Below are 15,970 nucleotides of genomic sequence, written 5' to 3'. Positions count from 1 at the left end.
ACTCCGGGGGCCAGCGGTCCCTCTGCGGGGGCTCGAAGGCAGCGCCCAAAAGCTAAAAACAAATGTAAAATTGGCTGGGGACTCCGGGGGCCAGCGGTCCCTCGGCGGGGGCTCGAAGGCAGCGCCCAAAAGCTAAAAACAAATGTAAAATTGCCTTGTAAAAGTATAGTAATTTCTAGTCAATCTGGGCCGTTCATTAGGCGGATGATCTGACGGTAGAACTTATGTTTAGTTTAGGGTTTTTTGTCCTAGAAGGCAACCTCTCTCTTTGTAGGAGGGCATTGTATTTGAGGCTAAGATATAGCTGTAACCTCTCTCTTTGTAGGAGGGCATTGTATTTGAGGCTAAGATATAGCTGTGTATTCTGTGAGCGAGAAACACAGAGTTAAGACTGTGAGAGAAAACATAGGATATTACAGTGGATTTGTTGTAGGTTGTGTCTCTTCATTTTGCTGGATAATAGAAAGGAAAGATTGGACTTAGGGTGGACGTAGCCCAAATTGGGTGAACCACATATATCTGTGTCTCTCTTGTTTTGTGCGTTTTCTGTGTTTATATCTCTGCAATATTTATAGTTTTCTAACAAATTTAACTTATAAAATACGAGTCAATATGTACTTTAACTCTTTAAAAAAACACTTCTTCTTCCTATTTAAAAAAACTCTTCTTTCTCTTAAAAAAATCCTTTTTCCTGTTAAAAAATTAGTAAATTTTCATTATTCTCTATTCTGTCGGTGAATGTTCATTCCAATCTTACCTTCTTACTTCCTTCTACAAAACTTCTGTTACTTCCTTAATGTTCATTCCAATCTTACCTTCTCTTACTTCCTTTTACAAAACTTCTTTTACTTCCTTTTAGAAAACCATTGATTTAAAAACAAAAATTGACTCTGCCTTTAATTTATACCTCACAGCATTAATTTTATATATTTTATGGTATACCAATGGGAGCAATTACACGTGCCTCAGCACTAATTTTCCCAGGATTAATTTTAGAATTTCGAAATGTTTATTGATATGTATTTATTATACCCGCATGTGGGCACGGTTATATTGTTTTCGTGCTTTTTACTCTTTGAACTTTTTTAATATTGAGGATGGTATATTTATTATTGGAGTTATATAAATTAGTAATTGTTTTAAAGGTACAAAGAGAGGTCGATAGGATTATTAAATTGGAATTGTTGAATTTTTCTAGAAGAGTTAATTGGTTGGTCGAAAACCTTATTTTTTTGGACTGGATCATTATGCAATTACTTTTTAAGAACAAATTGAATGTCTTAGTTAATTTTAGAGTAAATTAATTACCCAAAATCAAGAGGTTAAGTTAATTACCCAAAATCAAGAAACCTCTATAGATCGCCAAGCATGTACCAAGAATATATCTCATTCATATGCAATACCAAATCCATCTTTTCTTTTCTATGAGTAAAATTTCAAAAGCATGAACACATGCCATTTCATATGCACAATAAACCCAACTTCTGAAATTTCAATGCTTGGATGCATCCCATTCATATGCTATAGTAAACCCATATTTTCCTTAAATTTCAATCCATAAATACATCCATTCATGAGCTATAATAGAACCACAAAAAACAAAACGGAGCCCTGCAATGCCAGAGCATTATCCCCATTCAAAAGCAAAGAAGTAGCAAATATAAACGCTAGTGTTCCACAGTCTTGACTGCGCAAACCAATCATTGTCATCTAAAAAATCAAGAAAATAAAGACGATGACCAGTTAAAGAGATGATAGTGACCCTTTTTCTAGCCTTCTTTTGAATATGTTGTGGAATAGTTGCTTAGACCAATAGATTTTGGATATGGCCATGCACAGCACATTCTATTATCAAGTTCTTCATCTACGTAGATCTTAAAACCTTCTTAGTGGCATAATCCCAGCTTAATTGCTCTGCAGGGGTTTTAATACCTCTAATTGGCTCATTGGAATGGCCATGAATCAGACTGGCAGCCTGCAAGAAGGTGCAGGCTTGTATAGAGACAGAACAATGATGGACCTGCAAATGCTTCCTTTAATGGAGGCGTGATTCGAGGGAGAGGGCACAAAAACACACACTTCTATTGCACTACTACAGTCAGTGATGTCAAGTTACATTACTACTGTTTAACATAATATGAAAATATCAACTATGTGGTATGTATATTTACTAAAAGAAGAGCAATAGCTAAAAGTTTAATTAGGCCAACCTCGAGGTATGTGTGAATTGCTTTGTAGAGCTGATCATGAGCAGGTCTACTGAAGGATGGCAGAGTTTCCATGAAATCCAAGAATTTAGTTGGGGAAATCCATGGACAGGCTGCAATTTCTGTAAGATATTCGTCCCAAATTTTGGAAACATTGCATACAGTGGGGTTGCTGCTCGAGGAACTGCGAGAACTGGCGTCCCCTTCACTGTAAAGGGTACTGTAATCAGAATCATCCCCCACATCCGTTTGCAGATAGAAACTATATGTTGCATGTTGTCCACCTCGGGCGAAGTATCCACAACATAAATTTCTTCTTCACATGGGGTCTCATAATTGCTTCTATAACCATCATAAACTGTCTCCCTATCATCACCATTGTCATTCTTCTTCATCAATGGTAGTAAAAAATCTGCAAGCCTAGCCTGATCGAGCTGGCCTGCAATTCTGATTTCGAGCCTGAACCTGCACTCTTTTCCCACATTCCATGCAAAGGCACAGCGAAGTAGCCCAAACAGAAAGCTAACTGGCACTGTGTCTTCTTTCTCCACGGGAAGCAGCCTAATGATAGATTCTAGTACATTTTTCATTTCAGAGTCCTTGCCCTTCATGTGACCGTGGGGTTTAATCACGTCATAAACCCACCTATCAACGTACAGAACCAGAGCTCGGCCGATGAATCCCTCATAATTCCCCTGCCTCCTGATGGACTCCATTATCTGGCGAAAGTAATCGATTGGGAGCGTTAACAGGTCTTCGATCAGCCAGTCTTTCTCATAATTCTCCATGTGACGACCCCCATCAAACCCAAGCTCCATGGGTGTCAAAGGAATCGATGTGGACCCCTGCTTCTCGTTCATGATTTCGGAGCAGGCCAACAGCGCCAGCGCCTCAACACAGGCGCTAACGATTTCTAGCTCCCGGGCTATGGGATGAAGCTCCTCGCAGCTCCGGAGAGCTTCAATGGTATCGTCCCAGTTTTTTAGTATAATGTCCTGGAAATACAGTTGAATTCTTCTGTAGAGATTCCCTCTGTATTGCTCCTCCGTCATTTCAAAGAACTCTGAAGCACATCGTATGGTAGCAACGGTGGACGGTCCCATGAGGATGGTAGAGCCGTAGTAAGAAGCTGTTATTAGCTCAAAAATCCTAGTCCCTCTAGGAGGTTTCAAATAAATCTCTTTGGCATCCATGAGCTCCCTTTTGAAATACCCACTTCTAGACACCAAAGGGAACTGCCAGCACAAAAAAACACAAGTATTTGGATGCATTGGTACTGAGATTAGAAAAATCCTTCAGAATTTAAGGAGACCAGGACTGGTTTGTATACCTTATGAAGCTCAAAATTGCAACCTAAGATGTGAATTGTAACATTGGTTGGAAAACCAGTAGCCTTTTACCTGTGGATACCAGATTATGTCTCATTTTCAGTTTCACGGCATTAATGGCATCTCAGAATGAAAAGCACGTCTTTGTATCATTAAATAGTGAAATTTACAAACCATACACATCTTTTGCAGATCTTTCAATCTGGATGCAAGACAGAATATGTTGTGCATGGCCATATCCAAAATCTACTGGTCTAAGCAACAACCATCTGATCCATGACATCCAAGATACTGATGGTTATCCTATTTTGAACTTGAAGGCTATTTGTTTTTAAATCAGTGTCGGCAGGGCAAAGAAAGGCTCGGTCATCAGCAAATTGGCAAAATGGGAAAAATATCAGAGAAATTAAATATTAAAACCTTGTTTTACCCACACTTATGTCATTTTTTTCCTAAGAATATACACATCAGTTTCTTCATACGCATACTCTAGATGCAAATTCTCACGGGGTACTTTCTCCACAGTGAAATAATTAGGACAAATCTATCAAAAAGGCTGATGGGCTTCTGTAGATCGTATCTGATAACATAATAGAATTACACTAAGAAAGGACATTCATGGTGGAAATCAAAGGCTCCACAGTATTCTCCAAATAAACAACATCCGTGACAACAATGAAGTCAAATGGAGGCTTCAGTACCTGAATCTGCTTCTCGTTGTTCCAATAGAGCTGAGAAATCTTCACTCTTCCAACGCCGGATCCCGGTTTTCCGGCTGAGGCGAGGGAGGTCGCCGCCGTGTTTTTCTTCATGTTGCGTTTGAGGGCGGGCAGAACGGGGGCGATGTCGGTCAAGACCACGTCGAGGCTGAGCAGGGCCAGGCCCATTCCGGCGACGCCACAGCCAGTCCCGAGTTCGATTCCGCGTTTGTTCTTGAATTGGAAGATTTGGGCGTATACGAGATTGGGGTGAGGAGGCAGCGTTCCATGAATTTGACGAATACGAGGGCGCAGGCCAGACGGAGGTGTCGACGTGCATAGCAATAACAACTGGCAGGCCAAAGAAATGGTTAACTCTGAGGCCAAGAGTGACAAAGAATGGGAAAAGGCAATAAAAATATTTTCAAGAGTGACATAAAAGAATGGGAAAAATCAGTAAAAATATCTTGCCAAGCCACTGAGGGTGAAAAGAAGGCAACTCAACTGATATTTGGAAAAAGCAGGCACACTTCAAATCAATGGTTGAAAGTGTCTCCCCTGATTGAACGGCGCAGGATAAAAGTGTTGACGAGTGTTGATGCATAGGAAGGCCTATCGGCCTAATTAAATGATTTTTTAAATGAGTATAAATGTCAAAAACATTTATTAGTTTTTTTCGTCTAAATGAAATGATTTTCTTCGCTATCATTTTTTGGTTAAGTTTAATCAAATTTTGATATAATTTTTTAAAAACTTGAGTTTAAATTGTTTAATCTGCATATTTCGAGTGCCCTGGGGTTTTTACGGTTGTTCAATCTGTTATGCATTCAAAAATGTATTTTAAACAACAACAAAATTCTTGAAACTATAAGTTAAACTTTTAGCAAGACTAATGCAACTTATAATATTTAATTTTAAAAAATAAATATTTATTTTTCAATATTATTAAAAAAATAGTTTGCAATTGGACTATCCTTTTTGTGTAATATTTGTCCCATGATTTCTATTAATAGTAAAAAATAGCCTAATTATATATATATATATATATATATATATATATATATATATATATATATATATATATATATATATATATATATATATATATGTATGTATGTATATATGTTCTTGTTTTAGCCATGCATCATTGATAGATACATTAAATCCATCATGAAAAGTGCATTTGGTCTAGTGAATAAAAGCTTTTAGACTCTTTTCTAATTTGTACAATATTGTTTTATTATGTAGAGTGTTGTACAAGAAACAATGTTTTCATGTGCTTGCACCTAGTACATGTCATATGTCAAAGTCAAACATTAAGAACTTGAAGTCTTTTGGAGTATTTGTTTCGCATGAAATTGTATTAGTTTTGTAAATAGGTTTATTTCAGTTTTTTACATATTTATGTGCTATGAATACATTATTTAGAAACGAGAAAAAAGTGTGAAGGTAGATTTGATCACTTCTTTCGATTCAGTTTACATGGAATTCAATACTTTGGTTGATAAATTATCAAAAAATGGACTCTAAAGTTTAGGACTTTAGGCTAGATTATTCTGCTTGAGTTTACAAATGGTTTTTTTGTCAACATTTTTTTCTTGGATTAGTTTATATGTATTATATGTAATATATTGAGACATCCCATATACGCACTCTAACTGCACGTCATCACAGTGCAAGGGGTTCTGTTATACGTGGTAGGGCTCGTGATAGTTCACGTAGCCCATTGAGAGTTCATGTTCCACTCGTAGATCTTGCCTCTGACGTCGGTTGGAGTGTCATAGTTAGTGTTTCTATCTTTGTTGATGATCATGCTACATCTAGTGGATCTTCTTTGCCTATTTCAAGTACACCTCCTGCATTTTTAAATCCTCTTTAGATTTATGTGTTTATCTCTTGAAATTGTCTTTAATTTTTAAATTATCATCAATTGATGTGCTTGAATTTAATGTATATGTTATTATGCTTCTAGTTTGTTAATTATATATGTTAAATTATGTTTATGATTCGCAGGCCCTCAACAGGTTGAAGTTGAGGATCAAAGTGTAGCATCGATATCTTCTTAGGATGATGCTATAGCTCATATCACATTGGAGGCTGTTACGACTTGTCATACATGGGTCAAAGCAGAGATACAAAACATCCCTTCCAATTCACCTACTCATATTGCATTGATTTTTATGCTAGATAACATCAATAGTTTGATAGAGACACACCGGAGGTGAGGCCCACATAGCCACCTCCTACAATCCATACAAAGGATTAGGAGGCATGAAGTTAGAGGCCTAGATACTTCAGAGGTGGTGAAAGAGGCCACCAAGGACATTGATGTTTGTGGGGAGCTGTTTGACATCCATTTGGATCGCCCCGCTAGACATAGAGGTTATTCCACTAAAATATTTTACAAATGTTGATGCAACTCCTTTTGTGTATAATAGATTAATTGGAGCTTGGGTCAAGTTCCCCCACCATGATCAGGTTACCATTTATTTTTCCAAGAATTTATATGCAGAGTTTGTGTTACATATGAGGCCGGAATACACTGATATCAAAGCCTTTGCAAAGCTTTTGGTGAATGTTCTATGTTGATATGTTGTAGTTGAGGCATAATGTCAATGACAATGTTTGTGTATGAGTGAAGTTATGTTCCCTTATTCCTTTTCAAGTTTTTTTTTTTCACTTGTATATTAAACTCATGTTGAATAGTTATTTTGATAGTTAGACAATGTGTTTACACTTGAATGATGTGTGACGTAGTTTACTGGGAATTTTTTAACACGCATTGGGAAGGGTCACGAAGGTACTTTTTAATGGATATATATAAGATGTATAACAAATACTATAATTTGAGGTGTATAGTTGGAACTGAATTCTTCTCTATTTCCCCTTTTCCCCTGTATAACTTTCAAAGGTTCTTGCAAACCCATCAACATACCTTTGGGGAGATGTCACCTACTCGCAAGTGTTGGAAAATTTCGATGTGTAAGGGGGCTTTGTTGGCTTAATTTTGAACCTTGAGTCACTCCTATGTGCCAACAAAGTTCTAATACCAAACATTCGAAACTAAAATAAGAAAATAATTTGAATATTAAATATTCAATTTTGAGTATTGAATCTATACATTATTTAAATTACATGAATAAATCAAATACAAATAATTAATTTCAAAATGGAACATTAAAAATACAAAGACAAAATAATTATATTGTCTTATATACTCAAATAAGAAAAATAAAATGATGTTAATGTCAAACATTGAATACAAAAGTATGAAAACAACTAATTAACACACACACACACTTACAATCAAGTGGAAACCTCTTTCCCATGCATCTAATTTTGCGACTCACTCAATCAACATGACCCATGGTGCCTTGGTCCATGTCATCTTGCATTTGTGTGGTCTAGTGTACTAAGCCTACTCATGGCACCATGTCCCAACTCAATGTGTACCCACATAAGCAAACCCAACCATACTTGGGTAATTCCCCTTTGTAAAATCACAAACCCAAGATGACCTTCTTGATATAAATACATAACTCCTTGGGTACATTTAGTTTTCTCCTCAATTGGGTGTTTTAGCAACCTTGAGTTTCACCTCATTAAGGACCTAGGAAAAGGTGATCACATCCTTCCTCGCGGGGTCTTAAATCCTCCCCCACCTCAAGTTTTCAATTTCCCTACTAACATTTGCAAGAACTTGTTGTCTCCAACTTTTCCTAAATTGGCGCCTTCATCATCTACAGGAAATCCTTATTTTCATGCCATTGAAAACTCCAAATTTTTCCACAGCAGAAGCCCCAAGTTTTCTATTATACGAAATATATAGTTGTGGATAGAAGTGTCTTCCCTAGGTCTGGTGGACCAACTTAGAATAATAGAAAACAAGGAATATAATTTCTTCCTTAAAGTAAATGGAAAACGGGATGAAGCCTACTTGGAATTCATCACAAGCTTCATTCCTTTCTTGGCTTTTATGCTCCAATCCTAGCTCTGATCGCTATAATTAGAACCTGCACAATCAGACAACACAAACCAAAGATATACGACATATATGTAGCATAATCCAATCACTTCATTCAATAGATAAACATGGTATTGAAATACATGAAATCATAACATCACATATAGGAAAACAATGTACTTGTATTAATATAAATGGATAGAGTTACAACCAAATATAGAGTTGATCTTGTGGAAGAGCTCCTCCAAGTTGACTTGTCCTTCCTTGTCACAAAGTGTACCTCTATGTCACCCTAATGCATGGAATAATGACTCTCACAACAACATGACGGTAGAATCTATGTCCAAAATCCAACCCCTAGCTTATGGATGGTAATAAATATATAGAAGAGGATGGTAGTTTAGGAATTCTTATTGATTTACCAATCTAGGTTTGAGATCTACTCTTGATGGGAGGATGAGCTCAAGGGATAAGGGGTGAAATATCCAAGGTGGGATAGGATAGGATTGAGACGTTCATCCAAGGTAAATGGTTAGAACAACCTCTGGAAGCTTCTAGAAGAGGAAGCTTCGAGATCATTTTTATTTTTCCCAAATTTCTAGAATCAGCACACCCTCGGCAAGGGGAAACCTACTGGTGGTCAACGCAGATCTAGAGAGGGTCAACATGCTAATGAACATAGTATCCTAAGACAACATAGTGCATTGGGCCTTAAAAGCACTGAAATAAAGAAAATAAAGGCAGAAATTCAGGGATTAGGGAGAGTCATTCTTAGGGCTTTGTGCAAGGGTGATGAAAAGGGGTAAAAGGATGTTGATTTATCCATTTAACATGCCTATTGACCAGATGTGATAAAATGGCCTATAACTTTTCACTATAACTAGAAACACCAAATTTCCATCGCATAGTACAATCAACCACAACACTTTGCAACTATCTGCACTTTTCTCTACCTAAATTGACCATGTACTCAAACTATGTGCTACTGTGGAAGGATGTCTCCTTCCTAACTCTGCCAAAAATTCCTTAGGTTATTTCCATTGTGTTGGCCATAATACCCTGCTGCAACCAATGCTACCACTCTTGCAACTCCTCAAAACTGTCTAAGTGTCAAATTACGTTACTTCTTCTCTATCCATACTCTTCATATCTCTTCCATATCTCTACACACTAAATGCCTCAACTCATGCACTGATTGGGTAGCTATTCCAACCACCACATTCATTTCTTGAAATGTACATCTCCACATATGATCTAGATATTTTTCCCTACCTCCATCATAGTGCTAAACCTAAAACACCCAAACTTCCAATTTCCTATCTCGATCATGAAGCTCCTCCACAACATCCAAGTGTTACACTTTTGAATCTTTTATTTGTTCATAAGTTTGACCTCTTTACCATGTTGTCGCGTAAAAACTTGAATAAGTGTCACACTGGTTAGATGGCTAGTCCAACCACCTTATTAAGTCATGTAGAGGCACATCTCTCACGTTGAAATCAAACCTCCTTCATTTATAAATCAATCATTTGTATGCACCTTGTGTCAAGGAAATCATGTGCCTTGTTGTTCTATGAAGTTACTCCAAAACTAAGCTCTTTAATCAACTCACCGCCCATTCCATCTCTAAATAACATGATGTATCATGCAAATACATGGTTTCTACCACCTACAAGTTATCCTTCCTCTCCATTTTCTCTTTAAGACACAAAATGTGCCAAACCACCACACATCCAAATTGTGTAGCCACCTTCCACTACATTTTCCATCACGAACTATGGGAAGTGTTACCTATTTACTTGATGTGATCTCCATGGTCCAACAACCTCATTTTTTAACTCTTGCAAAACTTAATTTTGATACCACCTTTAGGATTAACTCATCGGGAGATTTCTGCCAATATAAGCCTTATCTCAATTTGATTCTTGGATTGAAAGTTATGCCCATTAGGAGTTTGGATGATTAAATTAGGCCATGTCATTATTATGCTTCCATTTGGCATCCATATGGCCCCAGCTTGGCTCCCATGGCACTAACATGCCAAGACCATGTGGGGTCCATAGATTCCTCCACTACGTCATATGTTCATCCGTACCTAATTAGGTTTGGGCCTGTACATTCATACAAGTCCTTTTCCACCCCTGTATCCTTAGACTCCTAGATGTCCCAGTGGAAAGACTCTATTGTGCAAATTTTATGTTGGTGTATTAGCCCTCCAACATTGAGAAGGACTTTTACTTCAACTTATACTGAGGTTGATCCCTTTTCCACACTAGAACCCTGGATTCTTGGATCTAAACTACACGTTATATAACTAGTGCAAGGCCTAGCAATTCTTATGTGATGCGGGCCCAATATGAAGGCTAAAAAGGTTTTACTTGACCCTAGGATACATATAGGACCCTGAAAGGTGTATGCCCTTTTCCACCCCCAGATCCCTAGATACAAGTTGGCATGACGGTAATCCAATACATGAGCAATCTAGTTTACACAAACACATTGGCCCTTACAAACCATCCCCCCTTCTCCAACCCCCCCCCCACCTAAACTTTAGAATTCTTGGGTTTTATACAATAATTGAACGAAAAAAGGGAGAAGGGGAGATTTTTTCTAGGGTAAATACATAAAAACCTGAATACAAAACTTCCATGGTCTACTAGCCCTTTTCCACACTAGAACCCTGGATTCTTGGATCTAAACTACACGTGATATAACCAGTGCAAGGCCCAACAATGCTTATGTGATGCAGACCCAATATGAAGGCTAAAAAGGTTTTACCTGACCCTAGGATACATCTAGGACCCTGAAAGGTGTATGCCCTTTTCCACGCCCAGATCCCTAGATACAAGTTGGCAAGACGCTAATCCAATACATGAGCAATCTGGTTTACACAAACACATTGGCCCTTACAAACCATCCCCCCTTCTCCAACCCCCCTATTATCACCCCAAATTTGTATCTCAGAGATGCTCGGGAACATTACAAACTCAACAAAATGTTGGAAATGGATGACTGGAAGGAATGATGCATATTCAAGCCAGATAACCACTTCTACTATGCTTAACTCCAGACATGGGTGAACATCCCCAGACTACAAGGCTTTAGACCACCAATTACTCACAGTTTGAGGATTAAGTGAACATGGAGAATACTGACCACACCAACAGATGCACAAGACCATGTGATGGCCGACTGCAACCAGTAAAGAGGTCTGCAAATCTATTTCCTAATACACAGATAGGATGACAACTCTTTGGTATTAAACAAATAGAAACCTGCATACAAATCCAATGATACATACTAGATTCTAACACAGAGGTGAGATGACAACCCCTCAAATGTTAAATATCAAGAGCACATGAAAAATGCATAACAGGCATAGCCGAGAACAAAGTAGAAATGGAAAGTGAGCAATTAACAACAAAAGAACCTTGTATTAGCTGAAAATGAAGACCAGACGCTGCAAGTGTCAAAGTAGTCACAGTCTCCAGAAGTTGAATCTTACATCAAAACCAAAACCATCAACCTTAATTACATCTTGTCTCTGGGTATATATAGAGGTTGATTACCAAAAAATATCTGCTATCCTATGCGTGGATGGGTCATAATGGACCACCAACCACATTAACTGTCTGATATGGGTTTCTGCTGCAATCTGTTGTTTCAAATGAGTGAATTTGACATTCTCTAGTGCTCGGTTGTCCTTTCTAAATAGGTGGAGTGTTATACAGAAGAAGCTCCATAACTGATAAATGTTTAACTGCTTAAGGCACGTCCTTGCCTTTTGGCCATAATGCTCTTGAATTCTGTTGTTGAAGAATAACTGCACAGGGTACTGGTAGATGGCCGCCATTGTCCTTCGGAAGCACGGCTCAGTCAAAGGTGGTGAAGACTTCGTGGCGAACAAATGAGCAGGACCGGGAGTAAACATTAGCCGTCGGATCTTGCAGATGGGCGGCAAAGAATGAATTGCAGGGGCTATCAGGAAGAAGCGAGAGAGGGCGAACAAGGGCCATTGGATCGCGAGGTGGGCATATCCAACGGTGATCAGGGGCGAAATCTGCGTGGGAATTAATCGGCGAGGACGGCAGCAAGTGGTTTCCTCGCACCGCTTATCGGAGGTGAGTGGTAAACGTACGCAGAGGAGCGATCCAATACAATTGTGACTCGTGGCGGATGTGATAGGGAATAAACCGCTTTCCCCGTGCATTAACGTGTGGTTAAGTTACGGGCGCAGAATGAGCGATCACCGTTGGATCCCACGGTGGATGCGATCAACGATAGAGGAAAAGAACAGGGTTTAGCGCGCAAGAAAAAAGGTTGTGGTGGCGAGGAAAAAGTCAGTGAACGCGCGCAGTCATATGAATACAGTTACATTATGGTATGAACTCAGCGCCGGAGAGCTAAAGAAAATGGTTTATGCCAGGCTTTGGAAGAAAAAAGGGGTAACAGGGGTTATGGGAGTGAAGGAAAAATGAAGGAAGAGGAGGAAAACGGACTGTTGTGGGCTCCCTGCTTACTAAAAACACACGGCCAGACCTGTTTTCAGTCCACCGAAAGCTTTGTCTTATAACAGAGCTAACACTTGCTCCTTCTGTGGATGAGATCCTCCCTGTGAGGTCTCAAGAAGCTGCAGATCAATGGCTTCTTAGTGAAAGACAAATTAACAAAATTCCTAGTGTTCCATTGGGCATGGAGTCTACTTTGCTTACACTAAACTAATAAAGCAAAATATTTACAACTTTTAAGGCCAAAGACCTTAAATCACATAAATTTTCAGAAAATGCCCATTAACTGGGCCATCAAAAAATGCTTCTCCTTCCATACTTTTCAGTATGAAGGTGTTGTTCCCTTGAATCTAAGAAATAATAAAAGGGCCTGTCCAGAAAGCGTCAAAATTCCCATGATTGCCTTTCTTTTCCTTCAGTGCATCCCACTTCAGAACCAAGTCTCCAACCTGAAAATTATCTGATTTTGTCTTTTTGTCAAAGGCTTCCTTGATCTTCTTCTGATGTGCTGCAGCCTTTTCAACCAGTTGTTCTCTAATCTGATGTACCTCTACTAAATCAATGATCCTTCGTGCCATGTATTCTTCCTCATTCTGTTCTGGTTGCAGGAACTTTGCCACAGGGAGAGTTAACTAAATTGGGAATACAGCCTCAGTGCCATATACTAGCCTGAATGGAGATTTCCTTGTGGATCTCTTAATAGTCACTTTGTCAGCCCATAGTGCATACTTGAGCTTAGAATCCCAATTCTTTTTGTTGTCCTCTAACAGCTTTTTGATTATTCTTATCAGGCTTTTGTTAGAAGATTCTGCTAGACCGTTTCCTTGAGGATAATATGAGGTGGAGTGAACCAGTTTAATACCCATTGAATCACACATATCCACCAATTCCTTTTCTCTAAAGGCTGTTGCATTATCTGTGACTAATTTATGTGGACAACCAAATCTGGTGAAGATATTCTTTGTCAAAAACTTCATGACCACATTATGATCAGCCTTCCTGGTCAGGATTGCTTCAATCCACTAGGTGAAATAATCAGTGGCTACTAATATCCACCTGTGCTGGACACTGGAATGCGGATTGATTTCTCCAATGAAGTCCAAGCCCCACTCCTGAAAAGGTCCTTTTTCATGTATGGGTTTTAAGGGTAGGGACTTCAACTGGTATTTTCCTTCAAATCTTTGGCACCTGTCACAGGATTTAACAAATGAAAATACATCAGAAAATAAAGAGGGCCAATAATATCCAGCTCTGTGAGCTGTAGTCTTCCAATAATGGTGCCCTCCACACATGCTGGAATGAAACTATTGCATGACTTCTATTGACTGTTCTTTGTCTAGACACCTCAAAAGCACTCCAGATGGATCCCTCCAGTAGAGCAGATTTTGATTAATGCAATATTTAGCTGCCCTAAGCTTAATAGTTCTGGCTTGACTTGTGCTTGAGCCCGGAGGGATTTCTAGCTTCAGCAAGAATTTAACTATGCAGAATACCAATTACAAGAAGCTAGATTTGCGGCCACTGACTGCTTTCTTTCTGGTTCAGCTGCTTCCTCTTCTTTTGTTTTACCATTTTCTATGATTGTGCTCAGGAAATCAATATCCAATGATCTGCAATTTTCTTCAGCCAATAACTTGGCAAGACCCTAACCTCTGACAAGTTTGGTGGGCTTTAATTCTATATTAAATTCAATTAACTTTGCAATCCATTTAGCCCTTCTTCCATCAGCATCAGGCTGTGTTAAAACATATTTTATTGCAGCAGAGGGTACATATGCAATTATCTTGGAATGCAGAATGTAGACTCTGAAAGCTTTCAAGGATTTGATAAGAGCATATGCTTTCTTTTCAATAATATCATACCTCATCTCAGCATCCCTTAATGATTTGCTGAAAAATGCCACTGGATGCTCTGAGCCTTCTTCATCTGCTTGTAATAGAACCGCTGCAAAGGTATCTTCAGAGCCAAATGAAAATATATGGAACTCCTTGCTATAATCTGGACTATTTAGAGTAGGAGCTTCCATAATGGCTTTTTTAATAGACTCAAATGATTTTCTTGCTTCATCAATCCATCTGACCTCTGACCCTTTCTTCAACATGGAGGTAACATGCTTGACCAGTTCTGCAAAATTGGGTATAAACCTCCTCACAAAATTTATTTTTCCCAGAAAGGACTGGATGTCCCTCTTTGATCTCGGGACAGACAAAGTCTATATTGCTCTTACTCTTTCTGGGTCAATTCGGACACCTACAACAGAAACAATATGTCCCAACAGCTTGCCTTCTTCTATAGCAAATTGTGATTTTTTCGGATTGACTAAAATTCCAAACCTTCTGCACTTCAGGAACACCCTTTTCAAATGCTGCAAATGATCTTGATGGCTGCTGGAGTATACTTTTATGTCATCAAGGTAGATGAGGACAAATTTATCCTTCTCTCCCACAAAAGCTATATCCATAGCTCTCTAAAAGGTGGCTCCAACGTTCATCAATCCAAAAGGCATCTTGGAATACATAAAAGTGCCCCAAGGAGTGGTGAATGTGGTCTTCTCTTGATCATCTGGATGCACAACAATCTGATTAAAGCCTAAAAATCGATCTATGAAAGACATCACTTTGGCTCCTGAGACATTCTGCAGAAAATGCTCCATCTTGGGTAAAGGATAGTTGTCTTTCTTAGAGCATTTGTTTAAGTTTCTGAAATCAACACAGAGTCTGATTTCTCCACTTTTCTTCCTTACCACAACCAAATTGGCTACCAATTTTGAGTATCTGAGGGGAACTATGATCTTGGCAGCCAGCAACTTTTTTATTTCTTTTTCAATCAGAGGAAGAAGCAAAGGGTTTATTGGTCTCAGCTTCTGCTTGAAAGGTGTGGTATCTTTCTCTAAAGGGATTTATGCTGGATGATCTTTTTATCATATGTTTTCAGGTCACTATATTCCTAGGCAAAGACATCAGCAAATTGCTTCATTAATTTGCAGTATTTAGAACTTTGGTTAACAGACAAATGTGTGGACAAATTTATGTATCTAGGCTGACCTAGATTCCCTATGTCATGCTTACAGACTGCATATTGGTCTTCCTTTTGGGCAGCCTTGTAAGGCATGTCATTCTGGTCAAACAATATTTCTAGAGGAATTAAACCCTTAGGTATATGATTGCTGGGAAGCTAGACAATGCTATCTTTACCAATTTTATTTCTAAGCTAGAATTGGGGGTTTTCTTCCAAGGCTTCATTTTCGTGGTCAATTTGCATTTCA

General features: G+C 38.6%; 2 pseudogenes; both read right to left on the bottom strand.

Moving 5' to 3' along the window:
- Nucleotides 1-1,578: 1,578 nt before the first annotated feature.
- On the bottom strand, nt 1,579-3,772 carry LOC149261217 (BTB/POZ domain-containing protein At5g48800-like; annotated as a pseudogene).
- A 199-nt stretch (nt 3,773-3,971) lies between these two features.
- LOC149261216 (uncharacterized) lies at nt 3,972-4,573 on the bottom strand (annotated as a pseudogene).
- Nucleotides 4,574-15,970: the final 11,397 nt, after the last annotated feature.

This window comes from Pinus tabuliformis, chromosome 6 (assembly GCF_031772625.1).
Source record: "Pinus tabuliformis cultivar Carrire ecotype Pingquan chromosome 6, CPIR1, whole genome shotgun sequence".
Taxonomy (NCBI): Eukaryota; Viridiplantae; Streptophyta; class Pinopsida; order Pinales; family Pinaceae; genus Pinus; species Pinus tabuliformis.
The sequence above is the reverse complement of the archived record's forward strand: the minus strand, read 5'-3'. Positions and strand labels throughout refer to the sequence as shown.